This window comes from Triticum dicoccoides, chromosome 7A, assembly GCF_002162155.2.
Source record: "Triticum dicoccoides isolate Atlit2015 ecotype Zavitan chromosome 7A, WEW_v2.0, whole genome shotgun sequence".
NCBI classification, from domain to species: domain Eukaryota; kingdom Viridiplantae; phylum Streptophyta; class Magnoliopsida; order Poales; family Poaceae; genus Triticum; species Triticum dicoccoides.
In genome coordinates, this window is record NC_041392.1 from 246,880,891 (window position 1) to 246,887,702 (window position 6,812).

Here is a 6,812-nt window from a genome sequence, read left to right on the forward strand (position 1 = left end):
GGCAATCAGGTCGACCTAGGGCAGCCCATAGCCGCCACATGCCCAGACGGGGTCCCTCCCGGGCGCGTGGAGCTTCGGGTCAACAAAAGCACCTGCCGGATTGCCTGCGTACCGTGCTTCCGGTCAGGTCCCCTTCGACGTGAGCTGCGGTGCATCACCCTCGGTGTTGGAGGTACACGGTGACGTGTTCGTGTGTGAACAGGTAGCTCCATCAACATCGTCACCACGCCGTCGTGCTGATGAAACGCTCCCTCGAGCTCTGCTAGATCGTGAGTTCGTGGGACGTCTCCGAGCTGAACGTGTGCTGAACACGGAGGTGCCGTACGTTTGGTACTGATGATCGGTCGATCGTGAAGCTACATCAACTGCGTTGTCATAACGCTTGCGCTTAATAGTCTACGAGAGTACGTGGACGACTCTCCCCTCTCATTGCTATGCATCACCATCATCTTGCGTGTGCGTAGGAATTTTTTTGAAATTACTACGTTCCCCAACACTCACATGCTAGTAGGAAGGCCTATGGATCCGCCGCGCCATCATAGCAAGGCGACATCTCCGGCTTGAACTTGTGCGGCCACTGTACTTGCCGCAAGGCGGGGTTGAGGGCCCTGAGGCCCATGACGCCGTCGCGGGCGTTCGTCGGTCTAGTCTGGGGAGCGGTGCCAGCCATGGGGGCCGGACAAGGGGGTGAAGCTGGCAGAGAGACGAAGCTTCGGCGCATCCCTACCTGGCGCGCCAAATGTCAGATTCTGGGTTCCGTCAAACCCTTGAGGTTCGAATTCTGGGGTGCGCACGAAGAACTCACCCTCACTAGCTCGCCCGTGCAACGATCTCAAGGCCTAGCTCCACGAACCCAAAGAACACGGGACACAGAGGTTTATACTGGTTCGGGCCACCGTTGTGGTGTAATACCCTACTCCAGTGTGGTGTGGTGGATTGCCCCGTAGGTCGCGGAAGAACAGGTACAAGGTATGAACAGCCTCCTGAGGAGAGGTGTTCTTGAGCTCGGTGAGCTAGTGCGGGTCAGGGTGGTCTGAATGATCCGTCCCCTTTCTATGGTGACGGCTAGTCCTATTTATAGAGGCCTTGGTCCTCTTCCCAAATATTAGTCGGGAAGAGATCCCACAATGGCCAAGTTTGAAGGGGGACAACTATTACAAGTTATCCTGACAAAAGGTGGTCTTTGCCTGCCAAAGGTTCTGGTGGTGATGCTGTTGTGGGCTCCGTGGTGACCTCCGTCCTGCTGTCCTGCTGGTCTTGGTCTCGTTGCACCAATATGGAAACCTTTGCCTGATGCCTCGGGACTCCTCGCCCGCGCCTTCCTCTTTAGCACCAAAGAGGAAACTGGTACACTGCGCCCGCTGGCGCCCGCCTGTCCTTGGTCGTCATGGCTCACGTCACGTGAACCTCGCGAGGTGCCCCTTGCATAGATATCTCCGCCCCTCGGGAGCCAGCCTAGGGATGCTGCCCCGAGGAGGTCTTGGTGTCGTCCGCCTCGCGAGGCTTGGCCCCTCACTTGGGTCTTGAATGGTTGTTTCTGAAGATGGGCCATACCGGGCCGTTGGTGGAGCCACGTCGTGGGCCATAGGCAGGAAAGTCTGGGTACCCCCGTTCCCAGGACGCCGACAATATTTACTTTCTTGCACCCTGGCTGTATGAATGTGTACATGCTACGTGCACGCCTCTACTACGACACGTGCGCACCTATACTATGACACGTGACCTTCCTTACACGGCCATAGTTCATCGCTGCAGCCTGCAGACCAACCGATCGTATGTACGTACACGTTCGCGACCAGAATGACAATGCTACGTACGCTTCAACCAGGTGGGTCCTGACTGTCAGGCACTTCCTTGCGTGCGAATATGTAGCTGGTGGGTCCCAGCAGTCAGCGGGGAAACATTTTTTTCATGAAATACGGTGGCCCGTCCGGTGGGTCCCTGATGTCAGGTGGAGGAATCATTATTTTCCGTGTAATAAGGAGGCCCTTCCTTGCTTCGGCCGTGGACCCAGCTGTCAGTCTTTACACGTACAATACTCTTCCGATGGAAGTCGCTCTGTGACCATGTTGACCACATGGCACCGAGAGCACTAGGGCGGTGGACGACGGCGAGGCCAAGGAAGGGGACAACACGGAGCCAGGGAAGACGCGGCAGTGGATGCCCACACGGAGAGGAGTACGAGGGTTCACTGGTTCGGCGCGGTGTGAGGCTGCCGTTGCCGTAGGGCCTGGCCAGTGGTGGGAATAGTAGGGGGCAGTGAGGCCTCCGCGGCAGCACAGCCGGCCACAGGTGGCAGGAGCATGTAGCACGACCGGCGCTGGTTTGGGCGGCTAGAGCAAGAAGACCAGAGGTTGAATAAGCACTACGACCGTTGGATGGACATTGTGCGGTCACTGGAGCTAGAATCATTTATATTGAGTAAGTTGACAAAGCCCTCCGTCCCAGTCAACTTAGTAGGCACACAAGTCAGCCTCACACTATGGTGGGTCCCAGCTAGCAGGGGGAGTATTCATTTTTTTGTGCGTAATAAGGAGGCACTTCCTTGTGTGCGAAGATATAGCTGGTGGGTTTGAGCTGTCAGCGGGGGGAATGTTTTTTCGCGAAATACAGAGGCCCTTCCGGTGGGTCCCAAGTGTCAGGTCGAGGAATCATTATTTTGCGTGTAATAAGGAGGCATTTCCTTGTGTGCGGCCGTGGAGCCAGCTATCAGCCTCTCCACGTACTGTCCACTTCCGATGGATGTCGTTCGTTTACCATGTTGACCATGCTGCGCTGGGAGCACTAGGGCAGTGGACGACGACGAGGCCTAGGAAGGGAACGGCACAGAGCCGAGGTAGACGCGGCAGTGGATGCCCACGCTGAGGGGAGTACGAGTGCTGACTGGTCGGTTGCGGGGTGAGGCTGACGTCGCCGAAAAATAACAGGATGCGCGGGTGGGTCAAGGGATGGCCTGGCGGCAGCACATCCGGCCACGGAAGGAGGGAGCAGGCAGTCCCGCTGGCGTTGGTTTGGGTGGCTGGAGAAGGAAGATCAGAGATTGAAGAAGCACGGCAACCGTTTGATGGACATCCAATAGTCGCTGCTATGTGTTGACTAAGTTGACAAAGCCTTGCATACGCGTCAATTTATTTTTGGACAGCGTCATCATCAACCTAGTAGGCCCAGAAGTCAGCTCCAAATCTGTGGAAAACAACATACAACCCATTAGCCATTATTTTCAATAATTTACAACCCATTTGCTAATTCTTAAGGTTATTTTGAAACCCATATTCTTTTAATTAGCATTACAGACCATATATTCTGGGCAGTGCTAAAAAATTCAACGAAATTTTTCATATTTTGGTGGGGTCCGGACTCTTTTAATCATGAAATTTCGAGTCACATTAAAAATATTTTGAAATAAATTATATCAAAATAAATTTTAAAAAAATTCTCCGCCAAAAAATGAGTGAAATTTAAAATATTTACTAGCAAGATGCCTGTGCATTGCACGGGACATGAAGATGCATTTGTATGAGTAGTTTATCTTGTGGGAGAAAAGGATGAACGAGGGAAGGTGATACGTCTCCAACGTATCTATAATTTTTATTGTTCCATGCTATTATATTATCTGTTTTGGATGTTTAATGGGCCTTATTATGCACTTTTATATTATTTTTGGGACTAACCTATTAACCGAAGGCCCAGTGCAAATTGCTGTTTTTTTCCTATTTTAGTTTTTCGCACAAAAGGAATACCAAACGGAATAAAACCTTCGCGAGGATCGTTTTTGGAACAAACGCAATCCAAGAGACTTGGAGTGGACGTCAAGGAAGCAGAGAGGAAGCCACGAGGCAGGAGGGTGCCCCCACCCTCGTGGGCCCCTCCCAGCTCCGCCGACCTACTTCTTTCGCCTATATATACTCATATACTGTGAAAACATCCAGGAGCACCACAAAACCCTATTTCCACCGCCGCAACCTTCTATACCCGTGAGATCCATCTTGGGGCCTTTTTCGGTGCTTCGCCGGAGGGGGAATCGATCACGGAGGGCTTCTACATCAACACCATAGCCTCTCCGGTGATGTGTGAGTAGTTTAACGCAGACCTTCGGGTCCATAGTTACCGAGGCGTCAAGAAAAGGTTTCCATATCAATGGCACACGGAAAGATCTACTAGTAAAAAAGTGCACATGGAAATATCTACTAGTAAAGGTTTCCACTTTAGGAGAAGCTACCAAACTCCTAGATAATATTATGGTTAATTATTCTCAATGGCACACGAAAAGATCTACTAGTAAAAAAGTGCATGCAATTGAAGAGATTAATGTTTTGAGTGGAAAGATGGATGAACTTATGAAATTGTTTGCTAATAAGAGTGCTCCTACTGATCCTAATGATATGCCTTTGTCTACTTTGATTGAGAATAATAATGAATCTATGGATGTGAATTTTGTTGGTAGGAACAATTTTGGCAATAACGCGTATAGAGGTAATTTTACTCCTAGGCCGTTTCCTAGTAATTCCTATAATAATTATGGTAATTCCTACAACAATTCCTATGGAAATTATCATAAGATGCCCTCTAATTTTGAATCTAATATTAAAGAATTTATTACTTCGCAAAAGAGTTGCAATGCTTTGATTGAAGAAAAATTGCTTAAGATTGATGAGTTGGCTAGGAACATGGATATAATTTATCTTGATGTTGATTCGTTAAAACTTAGATCTATTGCACCTAAGCATGATATCAATGAGTATCTCAAAGCCATGAGAATTTCCATTGATGAGTGCAAAGAAAGAATCGCTAGGATGCGTGCTAAGAAAGCTTGCTTTGTGAAAGCGTGTTCTTCTAGTTTTCATGATAATAAAGATGAAGATCTAAAAGTTATTGATGTGTTCCCTATTAAATCTTTGTTTTGCAATATGAATCTTGATAATGATAGGCCTGGAGATGAGTCAACTTTAGTTAAAAGGCATTCCAATGATTCGGAGTTTTTAGATCTTGATGCTAAAATTGATAAAAGTGGGATTGAAGAGGTTAAAACTTTAGATAGCAATGAACCCACTATCTTGGATTTCAAGGAATTTAATTATGATAATTTCTCTTTGATAGATTGTATTTCCTTGTTTCAATCCATGCTAAATTCTCCTCATGCTTACAGTCAAAATAAAGCTTTTACTAAACATATCATTGATGCTTTGATGCAATCTTATGAAGAAAAACTTGAGTTGGAAGTTTCTATCCCTAGAAAACTTTATGATGAACGGGAACCTACATTAAAAAATAAAATTAAAGATCATGAGTGTTATGCTTTGTGTGATTTGGGTGCTAGTGTTTCCACGATTTCAAAATCTTTGTGTGATTTGCTAGGTTTCCGTGATTTTGATGATTGTTCTTTAAACTTGCATCTTGAGGATTACACCATTAAGAAACCTATGGGAAGGATTAATGATGTTCTTATTGTTGCAAATAGGAATTATGTGCCCATAGATCTCATTGTTCTTGATATAGATTGCAATCCTACATGTCCTATTATTCTTGGTAGACCTTTCCTTAGAACGATTGGTGCAATTATTGATATGAAAGAAGGAAATATTAGATTCCAATTTCCATTAAGGAAAGGCATGGAACACTTTCCTATAAAGAAAATTAAATTACCTTATGAATCTATTATGAGAGCCACTTATGGATTGCATACGAAAGATGACAATACCTAGATCTATTCTTGCTTTCATGCCTAGCTAGGGGCGTTAAACGATAGCGCTTGTTGGGAGGCAACCCAATTTTATTTTTGTTTCTGCTTAGTAATAGATAATTCATCTAGCTTATTTTCAGATGTGGTTTTATGTTTTTAATTAGTGTTTGTGCCAAGTAGATCCTTTGGGAAGACTTGGGGGGAGTCTTTACGATCTTGCTGTAAAAAAAACAAAAACTTTAGCGCTCACGAGATTAGCTGCCATTTTTTACTGGAGAGTGAGATTAGGTTGATTCTTTTTGCAGATGATTAATAGACAAATTCCCCACGTCCACCAATTTATCTCAGAATTTTTTGTGTTACATAAATATACGTTTGATACAGATTGCTACAGACTGTTCTGTTTTTGACATATTCTATTTTTCGTGTGTTGTTTGCTTATTTTGATGAATCTATGGCTAGTATCGGGGGGTATGAACTATAGAGAAGTTGGAATACAGTATGTTTACCACAAATATAAATAAAGAATGAGTTCATTACAGTACCTTAAGTGGTGATTTTTTTATTATACTAACGGAGCTCATGAGATTTTCTGTTGAGTTTTGTGTTGTGAAGTTTTCAAGTTTTGGGTAAAGATTTGATGGATTTTGGAATAAGGAGTGGCAAGAGCCTAAGCTTGGGGATGACCATGGCACCCCAATGTAAAATTCAAGGACAACCAAAAGCCTAAGCTTGGGGATGCCCCGGAAGGCATCCCCTCTTTCCATCGGTAACTTTACTTGAGGCTATATTTTTATTCACCACATGATATGTGTTTTGTTTGGAGCGTCTTGTATGATTTGATTATTTGATTATTATTTTACCACAATAATCCTTGCTGTACACACATTTTGGAGAGACACACATGAATCGGAATTTATTAGAATACTCTATGTGCTTCACTTATATCTTTTGAGCTAGATAATTTTGCTCTAGTGCTTCACTTATATCTTTTAGAGCACGGTGGTGGTTTTATTTTATAGAAATTATTGGTCTCTCATGCTTCACTTATATCATTTTGAGATCCTTTTATAACAGCATGGTAATTTGCTTTGGCTATAAAGTTAGTCCTAATATGATAGGCATCCAAGAT